Source organism: Corvus moneduloides, chromosome 16 (assembly GCF_009650955.1).
Source record: "Corvus moneduloides isolate bCorMon1 chromosome 16, bCorMon1.pri, whole genome shotgun sequence".
In the NCBI taxonomy this organism is placed as follows: Eukaryota; Metazoa; Chordata; class Aves; order Passeriformes; family Corvidae; genus Corvus; species Corvus moneduloides.
Window position 1 is genome coordinate 1915114 of NC_045491.1, and position 5040 is coordinate 1920153.

The 5040-nt window shown below is 51.5% G+C and overlaps 1 non-coding gene across 1 annotated transcript; it reads right to left on the reverse strand.

Annotated features, from left to right (window-relative positions):
* Window positions 1–932: 932 nt before the first annotated feature.
* Window positions 933–1014, reverse strand: TRNAL-UAG. Its single transcript has one exon. It is a non-coding gene; the product is annotated as a tRNA-Leu (tRNA).
* Window positions 1015–5040: the final 4026 nt, after the last annotated feature.

Below are 5040 nucleotides of genomic sequence, written 5' to 3' on the forward strand. Positions count from 1 at the left end.
CCCCTGGTGCAGAGCTAGGGGATACATGCTGGTAGGGTTTTTCACGGGTCAAAACTGGGTATTTTAGTTAAATTGGAAGTTACATTAGTAAGCTACATTAGTTAAGTGTATTTATGTCACAGTAGAGGAATCTGCCACTATGGGTTGCACAGATCTTTGTATAGCTTCCTTCACCTCCTGTAGTTAGGGGTAACAACTAACACAGTTCAGTTGCTCCTCAGCTGAACTTAAAGCACCAAATTTCTGAAGTACAGCAGCTGTACTGAGCAAATCCCTGCAGCAGCTAAAGTGAACAATGTGCTTTTCAAATTACTGTTCAGCTACAATGGACCTAAAAGCACGGTCAGGGAGGCTCTGGCTCCTTCCCATCCACTACTCACAGTGGGAATTTATCAGAGAAATCTCCTTCCCATCTGCACCTTTCCAACATGGAGAAGGAACACCAGGAGCAGGATGCAAACAGTAAGAGAGCTTGGGAAAGGACTAGGGATGAGAGCTTGAGAAATCATGGTCTGGGGTGGAGTGATCATGGACGGATTTGAGAATTCCGGAGAAGGTGCCAACACTGGCACCTCCCCTCAGTCCAGGGCAGGCGCAAAGCCCAAGTGCCAGGCCCGCAGGTCGGGGTGCTGTAACCCAAAAGTGGGGCAGAAAGGCAGAACCACTGAAAATTACAGTGTTTCTCGTTTTATTCTTAAAGCAAGAGGCTCACACAGTGGATAATCCCTTTTCCCTAGCACATATCACAACTTCTATTATTGATTTTAAAGAATGAGATCTCCAAGCCCCGCACCACCGCCCCGCGGGCGGAGTGTCCGGCCCGTTCAGCGACGGTCTCACCGTGCCGGTCCCGGGCCGCCCCCGCCGGCGGCTCCCGCGTTCCCGCTGTGCGGGCGACGAAAAGGAGCCGCCGCGGCGGGGACAAAACAGCTTGGCAGCGGTGGGATTCGAACCCACGCCATCGAAATGACTGGAGCCTAAATCCAGCGCCTTAGACCACTCGGCCACGCTACCGCCTGGCTCCTCAACCGCCCGCCAGGCCTCTTTCACGGGGCAGCGCCGCCGTTCTCCCCCTCTATCTCTGTATGTTGCCCACCCGTGTCGCGGTACCACACCGCCTGCAGCGCCCGCCGCGCTCCGGGAACGCCGCTGCTGCCGTCGGCCCAGGCCCGGCGCTCTCTCTGCCCGCGGCTGCGGCGGCGCCGCCGAGCCCGGCCTAGCGCAGTCCCTGCTCCTGCCCGACAGGTGGCGCCGCGGCCCCGCGCCCGGGCTCGCAGCGTGGCTGCGGCTCCCTCGCTCGGGCTGGGCCAGACCTTGAGCCTCGGCCCCGTCTTCCAGGCGCTTCGGCTGCGGGGCCGTGCCTCGGGGCACTTTGTCCGCGGCAGGCCCAGGCCAGCATCTCGGCAAACCGCTGCCGTGCGGACTGTGCCCCACAGCAAGTGCACCGGTGGCGGATCAGCTCCAGCTGCTCCTCGGGAGGGCTTTGCGCACGGATCTGCAGCCCCAGCGATGGCTGTGCCGTGGACACGCAGGCTCGAGGGCAGGCCTTGGCCGGTCCCTTGGCAGCCTCGATAGCAGGTCTGCACACAGCTCCCAGCCGTGAAAAGGGTCCGTCCTGCCCCGTATCAGGCACCCGCTGCCTTCCCTGCCCACCAGAGCACATGTGCAGCCCAAGAGCTGCCAGCTCGCTGCGAGGCCGGTGACCTTCCCAGGCAGCTGCTCACTTGGCATTGCAGTGTGTCCTCAGCTGAACCATTCCCACCCAACACGGGAGGCCCCGGCTGCCTTTATCTCGCTGGCAGCTGGTGGCCGGGGCTGCCTGGACACAGAGTGTCGTCCTGCTGCATTGGTGCCTCGCTTACCTGCTGCCACTGAGCTCAGGCACGGTGTGAGCACATGCTTTTCCTGTCCACCTCAATGAGAGAGCTGGGTTTGGCATCCAGAGCCAGATTCAGGCTGTCACTGGTGAGTAGAAAGATGAATTCTCATGTTCTGGGAGGCCTGCAGGAGAAATTTGTATAATTACTGTGTGGACAGAGCTAAAAATATCAATACTAAATGCCATGCAATTAAAACAATATGGAAAAATTATGTCTACCATTGCCCTTCTTCCTGTAGAAAGTCATGCACTGGTGGCTCCAGGAAGTTCAAGGTATGTTACATGCACCTGCCATATGGCTGGAGTGAGGTTTGTGACCAACTTGATTTACCTTGTAAGAGCAGATTGTTATAGGAGTATGAGGGCACAAATTGTCAGGGAATTGATTGATTTAAAGGCAAGTTTTAAATCTGCAGATTTAAATGAACGCAGAATAAAATTGCTCCAAAAGTTAGTATCATGTGGGGTGTGCTCTTATTTTTCCTTCCAAAAACCACAGTTCCCTAGAGCAATGATTTCTAAAGGGAACCTTATTTAAAATGAGCATACTGAAACTTTACAAGCTACAGTGCTCTTGGAAAAAAAAATACATGCAGTGCTGAACATACTCAGTGGAAGAATAACGTACTAGACTAGCAGGTCACTAATTTCCTTAATTTTTAATATTTTCAAACAAAACAAAAAAGGGAATAGAACTCTTTAAGTGTAAAGGATGTAACACATAATGTATAAATAGCAAACTAAAACTGGAAGATACAGCATGTCTGGGCCTATACCTGATTTCAACATGTCTTTAGTTTTTCATCATCACTGATTGTTCTTTTAAGAAAATGTTATAGAGAAGAAAAGCCCGAGGCTTAAACCTGGGAATAAGTACACCCTTGCACCAGGGTAGCAGAACTGGCTTATGTAAAAGCATGAGAAATGTGTAGCTTGAGACTAGAGCAGAATGCTCTCCAGGAGGATTTATGGCACAAGACAGCTGTGTGCCACTGGGTTCCTTTTAGTTCAAAACAATGCCGAGTATTTTGTGTCCAGAGAAGGGAAACAGAGCTGGTGAAGGGTCTAGAGGGTAAGTCCTGTGACGAGCAGCTGAAGGAGCTGGGGGTGTTTAGCCTCGAGAAAAGGAGGCTCTCTGCAACTGCCTGAAAGGAGGTTGTGGCAAGGTGGGGACCAGTCTCTCCTCCCAAGTAACAAGACAAAAGGAAATGGCCCCATGCTGCATTGGGGGAGTTCAGGTTGGATATTAGAAAAAATGTCTTCACTGAAAGAGTGGATTAAGCATTGGAACAGGCTGCCTAGGGAAGTGGCAGAGTCACCATGCCTGGAAGTGGTCAAAAAACAAGCAGATGTGGCACTTTGTGATACAGTCTAGTGGGTATGGTGGGATTCAGTGGAAGGTTGCTCTTAACCTTGGAGGTCTTTTGCAGCCTTAATGATTCCATGATTTGCCTGAGTTTAAAACGAGCTACTCTCATGACGTGTTCAGTTGTGCTCATGTATCACACCAGCTACAGCATTCCACAGTTATCAGTAGCCTACCATGGCAGGTGGTGATTTTTTAACCGTTATCAACACATTCTCACAGTGGGAACCAGACACCTGGCTTCTCCTAGGCCTTCAGAATTCATTTGATAAGTCTGTGCTCCTCCCAGGCCCTGCCATGAAGCATCCCAACATCAGCTCTGCTGGGTGCTGCTCTCCTCAGGGTGCTCAGCTGGGCTGACAGCAGAATGAGAAATGAGGAGATGCCGGTTCTGGTGCTCATGGGGCAAAAGTGCACAGTTATTGATAATTGCTAATATTTACCACAGTGATGTGCAGCTGGGAGATGAACAGGATCTCAAGAGTTTTTCTGCACAATCACTAACATCGCAACCGTGTTTTGAGTTTAAACTCTGCACGAATTTGAGAAAAAATATGCCCTTAGGAAACAGCTTTAAACGGGGGCTCAGTCAAGTGTCTGCTTGACATTCTCTAACGAGGGCTGCACCCTCAGCATGGTGCTGAAAATTAGTGACAAAATTACAGGTACCCTCAAATTGCAGGTGGTGTTCCTGCACGTGCGTGCTGCTCCCTCCAGTCCTCATGCTGGGACACAGTTTAATTTATGTAAGTAATGCTGGTGGCAGGCGGGTTTTCCTGGCAGAGAGTCAGAGCATCTGTTCTGTGTTTTTAATTAAACATTGGTAATCTTCCTTCTGAAAATTATCTCAGCACGAGCATTGCAGCAGTGTTTTTCTGCTCTCTTCAGAGAACATAGGGATTGTGCATTTTTCTGTCTGTGATGCTGCAAGAGACCATCCATCTGTCACAAAGGACGTACGCACATCTTCCAGTCTCTGTAACACCTACTCATGGTAAAAAGCACTAATGAGAATTATTTACACGAATAAGGGATTGAACAACAGTAAAAAAGGCAGACTCTTTGTAGACTGCCAAGTAATACAATTAAGCCAGAACCTATTTACATTAATTTCCATGTAACTCATGAAAGGATAAGGAGTTTTGTTTAAATTTTCCACAAATTCTAGCTTGAAGAAAAGCTTAAACATGAGCATTTTCAACCCAGAAAGCCTGTGTTTTAGGAAAAATGCAAATGTGGGTGCTTTGAGGAAATGTAGTCTTCAGAACGTGAAATCTGGTGCATAATCCTGCTATTTAATTTAGCTGAAAAGACCAACCTGAAGTGCAGGCAGACCCCGTGGTCACTGCCCACGTCTGCTCCCTGTGCCGTCTCTCGGGGCTGGATTCTTCGGGGGTCTGCCGTGCAGCGGGTGCTTCCCATGGGAGCACCTGCCCCAAGACACCCCCTCCTTTCAGCTCCACACCCAACGGGAACAGAAATGAAAGCAAATTTCGATGGCGCTCCTGTGCGCAGCGCCCTGGAGACCTGCACACCCGCTCTCCTTCCTGTCCCCACCCGCCCCGGGATTCCCTCATCGCTAACACCTAACGGTATTAGCTGGGGGTTCTGCTCAGATTTTCATCGGTTTTCTCACTGGAATAAAGCACCTGGCAGGCTTCCCGCGCCGCTGCGCTGTGAGATGGCGCGGCGAGTGCCCGCGGCACGGCTGAGGGAGCGGGAGGCGCTGCCGGGCCAGGGCCGCGAGCGGGAAGGCGGCGCGGGCGGCGAGGGGCGGCCCCGGTGCCCGGCTCCC